General features: G+C 42.4%; 1 protein-coding gene across 1 annotated transcript in view; it reads left to right on the plus strand.

Annotated features, from left to right (window-relative positions):
* The first annotated feature begins 45 nt into the window (after positions 1 to 45).
* EPS8L2 (EPS8 signaling adaptor L2) overlaps positions 46 to 19,494 on the plus strand; it is an 85,778-nt gene continuing 66,329 nt past the window's right edge. Inside the window, exon 1 of the mRNA XM_083427830.1 lies at positions 46 to 805. The gene's annotated coding sequence lies outside the window, so the exon portion shown is untranslated. The remainder of the gene's footprint in view (positions 806 to 19,494) is intronic.

Raw genomic sequence — 19,494 nt, forward strand, 5'->3', positions numbered from 1 at the left:
ATGCGTGTGGCCACACCCTCGCGACAGATTTTCCACCCTTGCGCTGCCAGGACAGGCCGAGCCCGGCTTATTCTGGCTGGATAAACATCTCGCCAGACAGAGCGAGCCTGCCAGGCAGCCGCCAGCTCGGGGAGAGGCGGCTTGTGCCTTTCACAAACGTGGGTTTGTTTTCCCCACAGCGTCGCCAGGTTGCTCATTTCCCTTCCCTAAACTGAAAGGGGGCGGGGAGAAGACGACGAAGGAGGAAAACCTGAAGCAGAATCACCTCCTTTCTCGCCGAAGTCTCGGAGAGAAAGAAAAATAAAGCCCCCTCTGCCGCCTGTCTCCACAGGCAGCGGCTCAGTCCTGCTTCTCCAACGTTGCACCAGGTGTCAGCAGAGATACCCAACTCTGAGGCGCCCCGACTCGGAGCCTCCTGGTTATATAGTAACCTGTTGCTTTTGGCCGGTGGCTCCACCTCTCCCTCCTCCTCTGCCTGGGCTGAGGAAGCACTTCCACCTGCTCTCAGTGGAGCTGCGAGGTCTGCACGGGGAGAAAGGAGGGCGAGGAGGCGCGAGAAGAAGAGGGAGCCGTCAGGAACGGAGAGGGTTGTTTCCTCTTCCCCACCTCAGCCCCGGGCACCGTTTCCCCCGGGCGTGAGGTCGGCGGTCACCTCAGGGAAGCCCTTTGCTGAGCCCAGCAGAGCAGGAAGCCCCAAGTTCAGAATGGCAGGGAAGCTGGACTAAGAGGAAGGGAGCCGCTCAGTGGGGAAGGAATTACGAGGACCCAGGAACCTGGGAGAGTCCAACTGGCTTCTGAGGGAAAAGTAAGTGAATTGTTGTTTTTAATTTCTCCCCCCCCCCTCCTCCCCCGCCCTGCTCCTCAGCGTTTGACGACGAGCCTCCAAAGAATATTTCCCATGCATAAGGAAGGGAGTGTGTTTGGGAAAGGGAGTGCTGGTAAAAACTCTGGAAGAAGTTAGGGGGAGAAGGAGCAGGATTTTCTCCATGTTATTTTGTGGCGTACTACAACATCTCTGCCCAAATGGGAAAGGTCCAGCAGGGAGTGCTGTTTTGGCAAAGGAAGACTCCTAGGTTAGAAAACAAAGTCTAGCTATGCTATCAGTTGCTCAGCTTCATCGACACACTGCTAAGTTTATTCCAAAGTTGGTTGGGTTTTTCCTCTCTGCTTTTATGTCTGCTTGGCTGCACTTTTGTGAAGTGGACCTCAAACTTACGACCATGGGAAAATGTTGGTTGAGTTTTGTTTTTAGTTTAGTGAAATTATATTGACTTGAACATTCCCCAGTGGCCTGGGGGGGTGTTGTTGCTGAAGTATGGAAAATACTGGTACAAATTCTTCTCAATAAATGCAAGTCATCTTAATTTAGAGCTTTCTGAAATGCTGCCTGATATTAAACCCTGGGAACTAATCACTGCGTTGTCAGACAAGTGGGGCACTTGGATATAATTGTTCCTTGGCTTTAATTAGGGCAATTTTGTATAATGTGCAGCAGCAGGACTGCTCTTCCATGCTGAGTAACTGCCTGGAAGTGTAAACAGAGACATACCAGATCTTTCTTTCCTAACTCACAAATTTCAAGTTACTCTGCCGAGGGTCATTGCTTAATTTTTACATTTTGTACTCTGGATCCAGTTCCCAAGTACAAAAGAGATGCAAGAGAGTATTGTTTATTAGCAGCACACTTGTATTTCAAACATGAATGTCACACGTCCTTTCAGTTCATGCTAATTGCTCATACGCATTTTGTAAGAAGTCACAAGTTATGCATTTGGATGTCGTTCAAAAATTACACTGATGACATGTATTTGGGGATTTGTGCCCATGTACAATGTGCAAAGATGTCCTAAGAAGTTTGATCCATTCCGAACATCTGGATTTTTTGTGCTCACCACATGACACTCTATAGTCATGTGAATAGAATGCCATATTAACAAGAGTTATAATTGCTCCAGCTTCCAGTTTACCAAAATGTTATGAACATTTACATAAATCAGGTGGGGCTGATGGGAGGCGTAAGCCAAAACATCTGGAGGGCATCAAGTTGGCAAAGGCTGTTTCACAGTATTAGTGTGGTCTAGTTCTTCCATTGTCTAGGGGAAAGGATGGTCCACATAGAAGTCCCAGTCGATTGCTAATTTAGGTTAAAAGGACCTGTTATAAAACAAGAGGTTGGAATCTGCTGGGATTGTGAAATGCAATAGTGTGTGTGGAGGGGAGGATATATCAGAGCGACCTGCACACTGACTACAAACAAAGCTCAGGGCCACCCCCTTCGTATGCTACTGCAACAGCGTGGGAGCTGCTTCCCCATGGCTTCATCACCCACTGCCTTGCTACTGTCTGGAAGCCACAACTACATGATGTAAGGGTGGTGTGCAGCTCCTACCCATCCAATTATATCCCAACTGGGAGGAAGAGATGGAATTTGTTGGGAATAGTCCATATGATTACTTTTGGCACTAAGTATTGCTGCAGCAGCCTGGGAAGAAGTTACTGGGCAGCCCTTATTGTGCCATTGCTTTAATGTGAAGGGTCTCTCTTAGGGTGAATGCAGATAACCATGTCACCATTTGTTCACCCCAATGTGTCATTAAATGTTCCTTACCACATGGCAAGATAAGACAAACAGGTGGTTTTATCGGTTGGTTAGACGTACAGTGTGGAAAGGGACTACCTGGCATTTGACCGTCTGACTCTTCACCTTGGATCTTGCATCACTCATTCAAGCAATAAAACTTGTTCATAATTCGTGACAGGAACTTAAGTGGGAAATGTTTTTAATTCATTTTTTAAAAATAATTTTTATTAATTTTCCAATAAAAAACACCCTATATATCCAATCATAATCCAATTAAAATAAAAAACTAAAAAAAGACCAAATTATAATCCAAATTATAATAATTAATTTTTCGGAGCTCCCCATGGTCTGGACCTCAGAAGCATATCTCCACATCTCAGTTCCGCCTCTCCTTGTTGTTTCCATATTTTCCACATCTCGATTTTGAGCTTTAAAATTCTCCGTCCCTGGTTCCACGATTCTCAATCATGTCAGACATCATATGTCCTTTCATCCGTCAAATACAGCTTTATTTGTAAGTATATATTTTTCCAACTGCCTTTTTACCAGTGCAGCTTCCTCAGACTGCATTCCAATCCAGGATGTTATCCAAGTCTGTTATCTGAAGTTTAATGACGCAGCAACTCCCAGTCATTGATCCTTCCAATCCAGTCTGTTGTCCAAACCTTCCTTTTGAGCTTTAATGAATCAGTAACTTCCACGTTAAATTGTTAGGCAAAACTGTTTGAAATGTTTTTATATTGAAGAGCTGAATACAAATTCATTTAAAACAACAACAACAGAATTTCAGTTAATACTAAACATAATAAGTCATTAGATCAGCACCAGAGTGAGCACCCATCCTAGTGCCGCCATTGGGAATGGAACCCCCAAATCCTGAAAGCTATCCCACTCAAAGGATCCATACCTGCGGACTTTGGACAGATGAAAAAATGAACATGGAATTATGAAAGCCAGAGTAGTCTAGACTTTGGACAGATAAAAACATGGTAATAAAATTATGAAAGTGAGTGTTGAACCTGTCATCAAATCCCTGCTCAGCCTTGAAGTTCCCAGATGGCCTTGACAAATAAATTTCTTAAGCTTAGTGCATAGTCTGCAAAAGAAGACTGAATGGGATGATGACTACCAAGCTGGCTACATTTGAGAAATACTTAAGGAAATATGAACAATGGCTAATAATTAGTTGGGAAACACAGGGATAACACAGTAATGAATCTTTTCTAGCTTTTAATCAGTGGTGAGCCATAACAGGAAGGTGGGGTCAGGTCTTTTTCTCCCCACCTCACTGCTAACTTTGACAGGTAGGTGTGACCAGGCTGCTGTCTTGTCATCTGACATCATAATTGTTCCAACGTAATGATTACATTTTAAATAATTATTAGGGGGCATGTTTGCCTCATTGGTTTTTAAAGCAAGCTTTTTTATGCCAGTTTGCTTTGTAGCTTTGATATCTAGAACCTTTTTTAAAGATGATATGTTCATTTGAGAAATGTGTCTCTCAGCATGGGGCTTTAAGAAAACCACAGATGATCAGTCTGTCTATGATGACTATTAGCAAATCCCAGATAATAGAATTTAAATGGATTTACACAGAATGTACAGATTTCTCATACACCTGCACACTTTTCTCATCCTATCTGCTCATTTCAGTGCACATCAGCCTTGTTCTAAGAGTGGAGTGCAAGTCATCATTCAAATGGGATGGGTATTGTGATGTTTGCAGGTTTGAAATAAAGTATCCAATTAACCCAAAATGACAGTCATGTGAAGGTGATGTTCAACATCTTTATAAATGACTTGGATGAAGGAATTGAAGGGATGCTTATCAAATTTGCAGATGACACCAAACTGGGAGGGGTAGCTAATCCTGCAGAAGACAGAATCAGAATTCAAAATGACCTTAACAGATTGGAGAACTGGCCACAAGCTAACAATATGAATTTCAATAGGGACAAATGTAAGGTTCTGCACCTAGGCAGAAAGAATCAGATGCAGAAATATAGGATGGGGGACACCTGGTTCACTAGCAGTACATGTGAAAAGGATCTAGAGGTCTTGGTGGACCACAAGCTTAACATGAGTCAACAGTGTGATGCAGCAGCAAAAAATTCTAATGCTTTTCTAGGCTGCATCAACAGAAATATAGTGTCCAGATCAAGGGAAGCAATAGTACCACTCTATTCTGCCATGGTCAGACCACACCTGGAATACTGTGTCCAAAGTATATTGACAAACTGGAACATGTGCAGAGAGGGCAACCATGATGATCAAGGGTCTGGAAACTAAGCCTTACCAGAACTGCTTGAAGAAGTTGGGTATGTTTAGCCTGGAAAAGAGGAGACTGAGAGGAGGGATGATAGCCATCTTCAAATATCTTAAGGACTGTCATAAGGAAGAGGAAGCATGCTTGTTTTCTCCTGCTCTTGAGGGTAGACTTGAGGCAATGGCTTCAAGTTACAAGAATTGAGATTCCGAGTAAACATTCGGAAAAACTTTCTGACAGTCAGAGGTGTTTGGCAGCAGGACAGACTCCCACGAGAGGTGGTGGACTCTCCTTCCTTTGTGGTTTTTAAGCAGAGGTTGGATGGCCATCTGTCATGGATGCTTCAGCTGAGATTTCTGCATTGCAGGGGGTTGGACTAGATGATCCTTGGACCCCTTTCAGCTCTAAGATTCTATAATTCTATGACTGCCACAATTAGCCACCTCACCACTAGCCCCTTTTCAGTGTATGTAGTTGATACTAGTGTTTGGAAAACGTGGTTGTGTGTCATCAACAATGCCTTCCACTGTGTTTGTGTTCTTTTTCTGTACAGAAACAAGAAGCAAGTTTGTGCCAGGCTCCAGAGATATTGCCAGCTCTTGCCATTTTGTCACTTGGCTTGTAGTTTTTGTTTAAAAGATATACAAATTTCAGAGTTAATCCAAGTTATCACCCTTGAAGGCTTGGATGAAAGCTCTTCTCACAACAAATGACACATAGGTTTTATTAGTTTTGTGAATGACAGTAGTAGTCAGGTGGTTAACAACTGTCCTATTAATGCAAGCTATAATATGTGTAATATTTGCAGTGTGTTCCTCTTCAGAAGCATATTTAGTTAAACTAGAAAGACTGCCAGGGCTCAACAATAGAGGAAGCCCATTTTGTTGGGCCCAAACCATCAATAAATTCACCTACCCAAGCCCTGTTTATGGTTCAAGAAAACTAATTTCAGTAGAGCTTACAGAGGCATTACATCCCACTCATATTAATGACTCAGAAAATCAAGAGAGTCAGGGTGTAACATGTGTGGGGGGGGAGCAGGGGGAGAGAGACATGGGAGGAAAGCATCATAAACATACGTCTTTTCAGATTCAGCTTCTGTGTTTAATGGCAGGTCAAGCAATATGGCCAGACTCTAGGGTTCTGCCTGTCTGGCCCCTATGTCCTTACCAGAGGGTTGACACAGGCTGCCCTTGTGGCAGTGGTTTTGTATAGGACACACCTCCTTTTCTTGTCCTATTTTCCCCTGCAGTTTGCATAACATTTTTAGACCCATCCCTTGAGGGGAAATCTAATTGCGGAACATTGATTTTCTGCTGACTTCTCATTATAGAGTGGCCCTATTAGCAGTGGTGGGATTTGCCTTGGTAGCTTCTAAAGTCCAAGCCAATTTCCCACCTTCTCAGTAGTGCAATAAATTGGTTAAATTTAACTGCTATTGTGAATATATGTTTTGTCGTAATTATTACTGCTTTACTACTTTCTTCTCTTGTTGTATGACTCCTTGTTGGACCAATAATGACTGGCTGACATGGAGGAATCATCAAGGGAAATGTCTCATGGGCTAGAGCTATGCAGGAGCTATGGAGCTAAATATGAAGGGGTCAACCTCAGGGTGGCCAGATTAAAAAAGAGGACAGGGTCATGTAGAAGCAACACCTGCTGGAGTTGTTGTAGCTTCTGCACAACAATTCAGGTGCAGGGGTTCTGTTGTCCTTTGCATCTGGCTGCCCTAGTCCAATAGGAAGGCAAGCTAGAGGTTTTGGGAAATGAGATGGTGGTGATTCAAAGCCAGTCCAAACAAATCCATAGCTTCTAGTAGGTCTCATGAAGAAGAAAGGGTGAATTCTTCATATATTCATTCGTTTCATTCCATTTCTATCCTGCTCTTCCTCCCATAGGAGCCCAGGTTGCAGCACAATTCAAAATAAAATCAATAAAAACATATACAATGTGCCAAGAGTGATTTGGTACAGCTGGCCGATATGTACAGCTTTCAAGGCTGTTGGGATGGAAAAGTCCCTTGGCTGGGATGGGTAAGAGTTGTTACTATACAGCAGCCTTTCTCAACCTGGTGCTCTCCCAGTGCTTAGGACTATAACTCCCATCCTCCCTGATCATTGGCTGTATTGGTAGGGGCTAGTGGAACTTGTAGTCCAAAACATCTGGAGGGCACTAGGTTGGGGAAGGCTGCTATACATGATCAATTTTGTGTAGTCTAATTTTTCTGTGATAGTATATCGGGAGAGAAATGATGAGACCTGCTAAAGAGGTCTGTAGCTTATGCCTAAGGGGGTCAAACATCCAGGCAGCAAGATGTATGGGGCAGTTATTGTGGATTTGGTAGCCAACAGTATAATTAGGAGCAGTGGAGCAACAGATACTATACAAGCAGGTGCTGGTTGCAACTGAGCCCTTTTCAGATAAATGCAAGGGTGTAGCCATCTAGCCTTAATTTCATCACTTGTTAGTGAAAATAAGCGGCATCCTGGCCAGACTCCTTGGATACGATGCAATGAAGGACAACGTTCTGGTCCCTTTAGTTGTTCTATAGCAGAGGGGTTTTAGGAAGGCACAGCTTATGTTGCAGTGGCACAAGTATGAGAAAACCAGCTCAGTTTCCTCTTCTACACAATTCTTAAAAGGTATGGGAACTGTTCAGTTGTATCCAAAGTTGGTCAAACTCGGAGTAGGCCTATTGAAATTAAGGGCAGGAATTCAGCGTGGCAGGAATTCCGTCAGTGCAAGCGTATCAGCTTGCCAGGCAAAACAATCCCCCTTCTCCTCCCCCTGCACTCTGTTTTGGTGTGTGCACTCCTATCGAACCCTGAGCCAATTTGCAGGCTGTAGGAAGGGAGCAGGAGAGAAACCCTGTTGTGCTAGCAGGACTTGTTAACCATCTGGCCAAAGTGCCTACGTTAGTCATGTGCATTGATTTCAATGTGTCTGCTTGAGATTGACAAAGCTGGAGACAACCCATTTCATTGTGTTGCTAGGCATTGCTGCTTGCTCAGTTGGGTTTCATGTCCATCTAAATCCTCTGCAAGGCAAGAAGCAGGGCTAGAAAAGATAGTGCTGAACAGGGCAAACTGAATGGCATGGCTGGAGAATTCTTGATATATGGGCTAGACTTAGGGTGGAAGATTCTTACTCTTCATAGCACTTGAATGATCACTATGCAAGCTGCTTGTGTTGAGGGAACAGGAAAAGCTGGTTGTCTGCAATAGGTTTCTGTATTAATAGTGACTCAGTATTGCAGCAGAAATTACCTAGGGAGACTTTTTGCCTTATGGAAATGGTTAACCCGGAAGCTTTTGGTATTAGAACCCTCTGCTTTTGCAAGCAAAATATGCTTCCAATTTTAGTTGAAAGAGTGTTACAAAATCATATTTTGTTTTGCAACTGCAGTAGATGTATGGTGAAGAACTGGGTATGTGTTTGGTTTGATATCTTGAAACTAACAATTCTTCCAACTGCCCCTTAATGCAAGCTACAGGAGGATACCAGCTTTGTGATTCAAATCTGTTACTGTATCTTAAAAGTCCCATTCATTAAAGAGATAACTTTTAAACTGATGTAGGGGGAAGGGTTTGTATGTTGTGTATGGTTTTAGAATATTATTGTGTTTTAAGGTACTTATCATTCAAATTTTTATTGGTTGCTGTTTATGGTCTCCTGAAGACCACTGGACATTTACTGTGAAATACCTATGTTTTGTTTACTCACTTTTTATGGAACATTTGCATGACATCATAAACAAAACATCCTCATCTCACGTTTTCCCTGCTCAGGTTACATTTATCCAGAGCTCAGAAAACCCATGATATAGAGGGTACAGTTTCTCTGAGTGTAGATGGCATGTTGCGCTTGAAAACTATGCTCGTTAGCCTTTCTTTTTCCAAACAGAATTATCTTGTATCTGTTTTATATCTGTTTTTCGTGTCTCTTCCCACAACCTCCCAATTGCAACGGTGTCATGACTTAGAGTGCAGTTAGAGGTGGAAGATAGTAATGAGCTGTGTGGCAGGTGGAGAGAAGAAGCATTTTAACCATTTCCATAGACAGTGGTCCAATGAAAATTACCCTCTTACCAAGATTTGGGACTGAGGAATAAATAGGGAGGAGGGGTGGAACTGGTTTCTTGGCTACAGAAAGTTATCTGGATGCCAGACATCTGAAAGCAGCATTGCTATTCCACTTCCTGCTTAAAGTAGTATACAGTGGTACCTCGGGTTACATACGCTTCAGGTTACATACGCTTCAGGTTACAGACTCTGCTAACCCAGAAATATTACCTCGGGTTAAGAACTTTGCTTCAGGATGAGAACAGAAATTGCGTGGCAGCAGCAGTGGGAGGCCCCATTAGTTAAAGTGGTTAAGAACAGTTTCAGGTTGAGAACGGACCTCCGGAACGAATTAAGTACTTAACCCGAGGTACCACTGTACTAATGATGATTGAGTGCTGCTAAATTGTCCACATCTGCAAGAACCTCACATCTGTGCTAGGTAGTTTAGACTCTGACATGCTAAAGGATTGTCAGGGATTGATTTCATCCCTGGAAGGCTGTTGATTTCACAGAATCTGTTGCATCGATTTCAGTGGGTTTTGTTCTGGGGGTACAAAATTCCACACTTGGCTGCTGTATTCAGAAAATCAAACAGTCCTGGTATCTACCAACAATCTAATTTCAACACTGCATGTTGTTCCATCCGATATATTGTTGCTCTTAAAAGTCTTTTTTCCTTTCTTGCAGCCATCCAACAGTTTCTGTAAAACAGGGATGGCTAACTTCTTTGAACCAAGGGCCATATTGGCCCAGGATCAGCCCTCTGAGGGCCACATGGCAAAGTGGAGATGGATAAAATGTAAAAGTGTGGGGCACATTTTTTTTAAGGACACATTTTGGGGTTTCAGCGAGTTGCCTTTTGATATCACAGCAATGGATCCATGGGACTGGTCAGTAGAATTTTAAATTACTAGGGAAGCCATGAGTCCTTCAGTGCTGTCCCTATTGCTGTCTCTAGGGAAAGGCTATTCTGTCAGATTCCATTTCTCTAGTTCCTTATCTTTCTTGTCTTAAATTAATATCTCTACATTTCTGCATTAGTTTGCAGTTTTGCTTTAAATGTCCTCTGGAAAATTCACCAGCATTTTGTGCAAACTGTGTACTTTGTGCAAATATACACATTTTTGTATGCAATTTTGCCTGTTACACAATTTGCAAACAGTTTCTCCTATTTTTAAATCAAATTAATATTTATTTATTAAATTTTTATACAGCCATTCATCTGAAGATCACAGGGTGGTTTACAATGTAAAAACACAAAAATACATAACATAGTAACAAAACAAAAAAACCCCAATACCCTCCACAGTTTGAAATGCCATAGATAGTTTACTTATTTGTTTTTTATTGGTTTTCATTATAAAAAAAACAAATAGTGTTGCCTAGAAATACAAATTTGGTCACATACAACTGAATAAAAGAACAATAATAAAATAAAATGTAAAATAAAATTGAAAACAAACTTTGAAGTTATAGACAGAGTTGTTGGAGAAAACCAGAGCAGTAACAATTACAACATGATACATAATGACTTCCGATGTTTAAACTGGGGAATACAGGTAAATAATAGTTTAAACCATCAAAATTTTGGATTTACAAACATTTCACAAACCTTTGTTACTAGTTGTGTATACCTTAATAAAAACGTTATAAAAATGATAAGGAATGGAGGGGGAGAGAAAGATGTGGAAGTTGGGAATAAAATAATTTAGACATGCCAGTATTATATACTGTAGTAGGCACTGCTAACAGTTTTCCCTAATGCATTTTGTATGTTATTTCCTGCAATATATGCATTTTATGCACTCTTCTTTCTAAAATATATACTTTATTTAGTTGGAGACCTGGTCCAAAATTCAGAGCAATATAGTTCAGTTTTGGTTTGCATATTGTGTTCGAAAGTGCAAATTAAGTAGGTTTGCACTAACATCTGAACCATCCCTGAACCCCCATCCCTTGCTACTTCTGTCACTTTGGATAGAAAGGCAGGAAATGTACACACCAGTCCATTTTTCTCATTTTATTGAGCCGCGCAGTACCACCAAATATTGTGGGTGGGGAAGCCAGGAAGGGAGGTCAAACTAGCTATACAACTACACCCTTTTCTACATTTTCTGCAGTGATTAAAAGCTTTTGTGGCTGCCCTGGGTGGGTTATTCCAGCCTGACTGCGTGCTTGGTGTAAAAATAATTCTTTCTCAGACTTCACTCTTGGCCTGACTTCCTGGATCTTTGTCTACTACTCCCTCAAAACTCCCACCAACATACTTCCTGCCTTTTTGACAAATGTGTATACTTTTGGCACCCGTTTTCCTCTGGGATGCCCACAAAGGATGAATACACTACATATCTTCTGGTTTTCTAAGTCCCTCAAATCAGGAGGGAAAGTGGACAAGCAAGCTAACTCTGTACCCACCTCCCCTTGCTACCCAGTCACCCTGCCCACCTCCAGGGATGACTTTTGAAAGCAGGGAGGCTTCTCTTTTCATGTAGACACCCCCCCCCCCGCCCCATGCAGAACCCTAGAGAATGTTGAAGGATTTTGAATGTCTGGGTAGGATTACTGCCTTCTGACAAAGTCAAATTAGCTTATGAATTTATGCAGTACAGAGTGTTTCAGCTCAAACATCACAGTAAACCATGGTTTATTGTGATGGAACCAAGCGTAGCTCCTGCTCCCCCAGACTCAGACACTCTTCTCTCCCCCGCCCCGCCCGTCCTCCAGCTTTGCTACAAGAAGGTGGTCGAGCATTTTCACTTCCTTTTTTTCATTTTCAGCTTGTTATGTCACCTGAACCTGACAAATGGTATTTAAGCTTAGCTATGGTTTGTTTGAAACAAGCCAACTTCAAACTGGCTTATGAAGCAGTGTTGTCTAAATAGCCCAGAGTTAAAATTAACTGTGTTTGGGGGTTGAGCATAACAGAAATGACACAAACTGAAATTGGTAGTTGGAAGCAAACGCTTCTTAATTCCTCCCCTCCACATTTACAAGTCCAGTGAAGGCTAGGCTCATTACTAACATGATAAAAATGTGGTATCTGGGCACAGCCAGTGTCTCAAACATCAATTTCAATGTTATAACAATACATTAGAACAAGTGTGTCATTTGGTGTGGGTTTTAACTTACTGTGAGTAGTGTAGCCGCCTTAAACGTAACATCCTCTAGAGGTTTTGAACTCTAGTTGCTTTCAGTCTGAGCTGTCACGTACTGGCTGAGACTGATGGGAGTTGTAGTCAAAAACATCTGGAGGATATCAGGTTGGAGAAGGCTGAAACAGCATGACGTAAAGGGTGTAACTGCACCAGCATTTTCTGCTGTGATGGACAATGCTCTGAACATATTCTAGAATTTGGAGGATTCCTGCAGTTTGAGCTCCCTGGAGGAAGAATATTCTTGTTTCACATTTGCATTGTCCCAGCATGATCAGTGTGACAGTATGTTGCACACTGTAGCACATGAGTAGGCAAACTAAGGCCCGGGGGCCAGATGTGGCCCAATCGCCTTCTACATCTGGCCTGTGGACAGTCCAGGAATCAGTGTGTTTTTACATGAGTAGAATGTGTGCTTCTATTTAAAATGCATCTCTTGGTTATTTGTGGGGCATAGGAATTCGTTCATATTTTTTTTTCAAAATATAGTCCGGCCCCCCACAAGGTCTGAGGGACGGTGGACCGGCCCCCTGATGAAAAAGTTTGCTGACCCCTGACACCCTGGAATAAAAGACCTCCCTCAGAAGGCATTTTTTGTTTGTTCCAGTTTTACTGCAGTGAGGTGTTACTTGACTCAGTTAATGTAACAAGGCCATTTTTTAAAAAGTGGGCCATGCATTTAAGGTAGCCTTTTGACTATGAGCTGAATGGTTTTGGTTTCAATCTATTTTTTCAATCTAGCATTTGGAAAAAGAGGTGTTTGTTTTGTGTGTTGGGGTGCAGGGAAGTCTGGCAACGGCAGGTTCCAAGGAATAAATAGATTCTCTTGCCCACCCCAGAAAGAGAGGGTAAAAGAAGGATGGAGATAGCTTCAAGCCTTTGCTTCTATCTTAAGGTCTACTCTTAGGATACAGGTACTTTGGTGGGCAAAGACTGGCGTGTTGGAAGTGAACAACTGAGAATCAAGTATGGACTTATATTTTGTGCTGTAAAGGTGTTCCATCAATCTCTTCAGGATGCTTCATCCGTAATAAATTCATTTTTGGTTTCTTGAACTGAATATGAAGGGTTGCATGGTTGCTACTTGGTACACCAAGGTAAACTTTTGCTCCTAAGGAGGTGGAATAACCCATCCTTTCCCCCCTTCTTATTCCTCCACCACACCTACTAGGCTTGGGTTTTGTGAACTGCCATGGTTCTCCAGGGAACAAATGCTAAGATAAAAGCCTGAATTTGGTTTGCTTAGAGTTTGAAGCAGCTACATTTCCTGGTTCTCAGGAGAGAAGTGGGAGCTTGTTCATGCTGCTTTAGGGAATGGTGGAGGCAGTCGTGACTTGGGGTTATGAGAAGGGTGTGGGTGTAACAATTGCCTCCTTCGTTATGTGCTGTCATGGAAGGTTTCTGCCTCCTGTTTTGCACACAGGACTTGATTCATCAACAGCACAGGGAATATCTGCCATCATGCAGGAACAGAGTCTCCTGCCCTAGAACTATAGCAATACGTACGGTATCTGCTTTCACCCCTCTCTTCCCACAATCTGCAACAAGCAGGGACAATTAAGGCACTGAAATCCCATTGACTTCCATGAAATGTGCGTGGTAGCGTGGGTGGAGATCAAGGGCTGTGTTCAAGGTCACATGAGTACCATACAATATATTCCTTTCAGTATTTCATTTCCTTCTGATTTCTCTGTTCAAAATTCCCCACTCCCCATGAAATGTGCATATACCTGAAACTCAGGAAAGTGATTCATGTATCTGACAAAGGGGACAGTAGTTCGTGAAAGCTTATGCCATAGTAAATGTGGCAGTCTTTTATGTTGCCACAATGTTTTGTTTGTTTTTCTGCAAAAGGCTAACACGGCTGACCCCTCTAGAAAGGCAGTTCTCACCTTTTGGGGCTCAGGCTCTGTTTGGGAAGCTTGCCACACCCACAAACCTAATCTAAAACCTTTTTAGCACCATCTAGTAATGCAATACAAAAAATATTGGCCTATTCTGGTAATACAACAGGCTCCATATCACAGCACCAGAGAGTTAACCATTGAGTACATACTTGGACAGGATATGGTTATATCACTTCCTGTCAGTTTTCCCTTAAAAAAAACTTCCTACAATTATTTCATCTTCATCACAAGGTCTTGGTCCCAGGCTGCCTGCTCCTTTGGTGCTCTTGAGAGGATTTCCTTCAGAAACTTGATGCTACTGGGTGCAAAACTGTGCCTGGAACTGTCAAAGCCGCTACCTGGTCTGCGGTCTAGAACTTCAAACACAGAACGCCTGTGTGCCAGTCCTGCCACCAGCCTAGCCAAAGCAGCGCCTGTTTGTTTTGTTAAAGTGCCACTCCCCAGTGGACATAGCATGTGCCAAGTTACAACTGAGTATGGATTGTTAGCAAATATCCAAACATACATATATATATATACACACAGAGGATGTGAGCAAGAGCTAAAAATGAAAGACTGGCAGGATAGGAAAGTAGCCACCCCTGTGTTGAGCTGGAAGGCTCAAACCCCATGAACAATGATGTATGGGTGTGTTTCTGCAAAAAGTAATTGCTGCATTCACAATGATAAGAAGGAGGTGAGGAGTTGGCTTGCTACTCACATTGCCTTCGGTTTTTGCTACTCCTCACTTGCTCTTTGTGCACAGCAGTGGGAAGAAAGGTTTTCTCTATCATTGTAGCTGGAGTCAGACATTGCATTCCGAACCCTCAAGAAGATTGTGGTTGGGGAACCAAGAGCATGCCATAGACACTCACAATCTTGCCTCCTTCTTCCGCAGAGATTCTACAGGTGTGCAGTGGGTTTGTGTGACTGACAGATCAAGCTTGTAACTGGATGAAATGTTTTAACCAAATCTCTAGTTCCAGTGATTTGGGGAAGAAATGTTGAAAAAAATACAGAGCCGTGGTCATGTGCTTCTTACTATTATGCAAGTTCTGTTTCTAAGGAGCAGGAAGATTATTTAAAGAGTTCTGATAGAGCAGTCGGAGCATAAATCCATCCAGCCCTTCCCTTTGATGCTCTCTTTAAGATCATATGCCCCCCCCATTTATTTCCTATAATTTAATCTTGGGTTCTTTTTAGTGTTTGTTGCTTGTTCTTAGAGTCATTGGAGTTCCACTCCATCCTTTCTTTCTTATAATGTTTTTGATCTGAGAATTCAGTGTTTTCAGAATTTTATTTAGTCCTGGTGTCTGGACTGTGCTAAGAGATGCAAACTGAAATTCAATTACCTTGTAGCTACAGTCTCTATTAGAAGCTTTACATATAATTTCAGGAATCAGATAACAAATTAGGGATGACAACCAAAAGCTGAGTTCATTCATGTCCACAAGGCATCTCTGCCAATGGCAAACTCTTAGCAGTTGCATCATAGTTAATAATAGGTGGAGCGAAACTTGAAAGCCAGATTGTATGTATTCATGTATATATGTTTTAATTAATGCATATAGAGTTAATTACCATGGTGAAGTGACTACCACTAAAAGAGAACACTTAGCTCCCTTCCATTCATCGGAGCCATTATTTTTAATCTACAAAAATAACTATAGTATATCAGATACTATAAAGTAGTGAGAGGTGTGACTACTTAAATGTTGTATATTAAATATTACATAAAGCTTGGGAAGCTTAGTATTGCTTGAAAAGCATTAGGCAGAGGAATTTACTGACCTGTCTACATTTGTTAAATAACTAGCAATATGCCCCCGAAACGGAGGGAACATGTATGGTATAGGAATCTTCTGTACTTCTCACTCTCATTTTATTGCGTTTCCACATCTCACAGCAAGCCTCTATTTGCTTCAAATTTTCATTTGCTTTAAAACAACAACACACACAATAACAACAAAAACACAGCATCCACACTGAGCCTTCTTTAGGTCTCTTTCTTTCACCCTTATTTACAGGGGTTTCTTGCTTGGCGTATATTTTGCCTTATAAATGTTCTGTTTGTCCTTTCCTTTCCTAATGTGAGTATTGCAGCCCAGATAGCTTCCTGACTCTACTGAGCAAGACCTGGGCTCCAGCAGACATGTGTAACTTAGACTTGAGGTGCTGTTAATCTGCATACACAATATACAGCTAAAGTACAGTATATTCAAAGCACCTTTTTCCCCTTAAAGAATTCTGGGCGCTGTAGTTAGTTAAGAGTTGCTGGGAATTGTAACTCGGTGAGGGGTGAACCACAGTGCCCATAATTCTTTAAGATCCCAAACCTTTTAGTTGGCAATGTGCAATACACAACACCCACCTTCCAGGTAACCCAGAAGTACAAATAGGTTTGGGAAGAGAGATGGGATTGGTCTGCTGCTGTTTATGTTCCCAGGCAAAACACTTCCTGCAGGAAAGTGGTATTTGATCTCCTTTCTTTTAAATGAAAGATCATAATCCCCCCCTCACCATTGCCATTACAGTCGTACCTTGGTTGTTGAACGCCCTGGAACTCGGATGTTTTGGCTCCTGAACAATCGAAACCCAGAAATGACTGTTTCGGTTTTCTAATGTTCTTTTGGAAGCCGAGCGTCTGACGGGGCTTCTGCGACTTTTGATTGGCTGCAGGAGCTTCTTGCAGCCAATCAGAAGCTGCATTTTGGAAGTGGAACAGACTTCCAGAACAGATTCCGTTCAACTTCCAAGGTACGACTGTACCACTAACCCTTTCATCTGTCACAACTTCACTGCTTGTCCCCTTCATTGTGGGATGCTGAAGCGGTTCAAGAGGAAAAATGGACAGGAGCTCAAATAAACAGACTTATGAACATGGAACATTAGAAAGATACTTTATATGTGGGAAACAAGCAAATAATAATAATGATGATAATTTATTACTTATACCCCGCCCATCTGGCCAGGCCTCCCCAGCCACTCTGGGCAGCTTCCAACAGGATATTAAGAACACAATAAAACATCAAACATTAAAAACTTCTCTAAACAAGGCTACCTTCATATGTCTTCTAAATCATATTATGATTCCGTTGCATTAAGAAAACTGAGGCTTCAATCCCGAGTACACTTATTATGGGATTAGCCCAAATGCAGGGGACATTTGGCTCTTCACAGGTTGCTGAACGACAACTGCCATCATTCCTGTCCATTCGCCATGCTTGTTGGGGCTGGGATTAATAGTTCAGCAAAACTGAGAAGGGCAAAGTTTTCCCATGCCTGCATTTAATTGCACTTACACTGCATTCAGGCAGAATAAATTAACTCTGCATTGTCCCCTAAAGTGCAACTCCACCTCCAGATTTTCTCTCTCTTCCCCTGCCCTAGAAGCACTGCTTCAGAGCTTTGTTATCTGCTGCAGAGCTGTTAATAAGGCAATTACATTATTAATGCCTTATATAGGGCTTTAATCAATAATCAAGGCTCAGCAGGACTTATTTCTGATGAAATACTTAGGACTGTGCTACACGGCTGCTGTCGTCATGTTTGATTTGCTGGTATTAAGACGTATTTACATGCAGCAGCACATTTCAGATCTGCAGGATTATCACATAGGATATCTGTGTAGGAATTTCATTGTGAATGAGACAAATGAGTATGAATGGTGAGTGGGCACACAGATGCAATGACATAAATGCAGTATATTCTTAAAATTGCTTCTGTAATAGGGGATTTGAGGTGCATGTGGCAATAGTGGTGAAGAGGGGAAAAAGCAGGACATATGGCCAGAGAAATTGCACCAAGAAGGCTTGCAGCTTTTCATCCTATTCCTTTCTCCCACCTTGTAACCTTTGAGCTCTTACTGCATCCAAAATGCATATCATTTCCTAAAGTTCCTTGCGATAGGTTTGTGTGTGTCAAAAGAAGCGAAAGATTTCACTAGTCACAGTTCCAGAGGGAGGTAACGAAAAGCTCCACAGCCAAACCTTGAACAGCTTTGGGCAAGAGGAAAACATTATGAAATCTTTCCCAAACTGCTGCTGCGTTATTCCCAGGCATGCTGAGGAAAGTGAAGTTGTTTCTTTTCTTTTTCAAACCAAAAGTAAATGACTCATGTTGCACACCATTTCAATATGGCATTTCTTCTTCTACAGAGTCTTTTTCATCCCTGAAAATGACAGCCAGCTTTTATATGAAGCCCATTTGTTTACTTTTGCTCAGACTTCCAAAAATATCTGCAAGTATGGACGACCTCCTTCTTTGGTCTGCTCAGCTGAGAAACAGAGTGTGAGAAACCCTAATCCCTCTTCTTTTGGAACAATTTTCCTCCAGCAGATTTCTAGATACTGCCTATTTTTATCTCTTCTTCTGGTTTATTTATACACTCATTCATGCTGAGTGACTAGCGGGTATTTTTGTTCCATCAATCGTTCACATTTTTTCCCCTTTGGCTACTAGTATGAATGTTTTTGATGCTGAAAACTATTCAGTTTCTGAAAACCCTGTTTATTTCTGTTGGGTTTTATTGACATAGGCCTAGTTCACATGTCACATTAACCATAGTTTAAAACATGGGTAGGCAAACCAAGGTCGGGGGCTGGATCCGGCCCAGTCGCCTTCTAAATCCAGCCTGGGGACGGTCCGAGAATCAGCGTGTTTTTACATGAGTAGAATGTGTGCTTTTATTTAAAATGCATCTCTGGATTATTTGTGGGACACAGGAATTCGTTCTTTTTTTCTTTTTCAAAATAAAGTCCGGCCCCCCACAAGGTCTGAGGGACAGTGGACCAGCCCCCTGCTAAAAATTTTTGCTGACCCCTGGTTTAAAACAATCTATGGTTTTATGTGTATGCTGCTCAAAAGCTTTTGTGGTACTTTCCCTCCACTCTTGATGCAGTGCAGATGACAGAGGCGGAGCTAGCTGCTCCGGCACCCAGAGTGTGTACACTGGGGGGGGTGGCTAGCTGCCCACGGTAAGCGTCCATGGGGGGCATCGCGGCAATGTCACCCCTCCCTCACAGATGACACCCGAGGGGGGCTGCATCCACCCCCCCTTTCTCCGCCAGTGGCAGATGAAACCAGGCACAGCCTTGCATGTCATGTTCCCTGGTTCTCCCCAGCTCATGAATTGTTTCCAAACAAACCACAAGCAGTAGCTATGTTTTGTGCATATTATTTGTTTGGAGAGGTAAATTTAGCCAGGCATGCTCGGGTAAATTTTTTATTTGTTTATTTGTTTTAAACTCACATTTTGACCAAAAAATTGTGGCTGTGCTCTTGGTTTGGGATTTGTTGTTGTTGTTTAGTCGTTTAGTCGTGTCCGACTCTTCGTGACCCCATGGACCAGAGCACGCCAGGCACTCCTGTCTTCCACTGCCACCCGCAGTTTGGTCAGACTCATGTTTGTAGCTTCCAGAACACTGTCCAACCATCTCATCCTCTGTCGTCCCCTTCTTCTTGTGCCCTCAATCTTTCCCAACATCAGGGTCTTTTCCAGGGAGTCTTCTCTTCTCATGAGGTGGCCAAAGTATTGGAGCCT

This window comes from Podarcis tiliguerta (assembly GCF_965153285.1).
Source record: "Podarcis tiliguerta genome assembly, chromosome: 1".
NCBI classification, from domain to species: domain Eukaryota; kingdom Metazoa; phylum Chordata; class Lepidosauria; order Squamata; family Lacertidae; genus Podarcis; species Podarcis tiliguerta.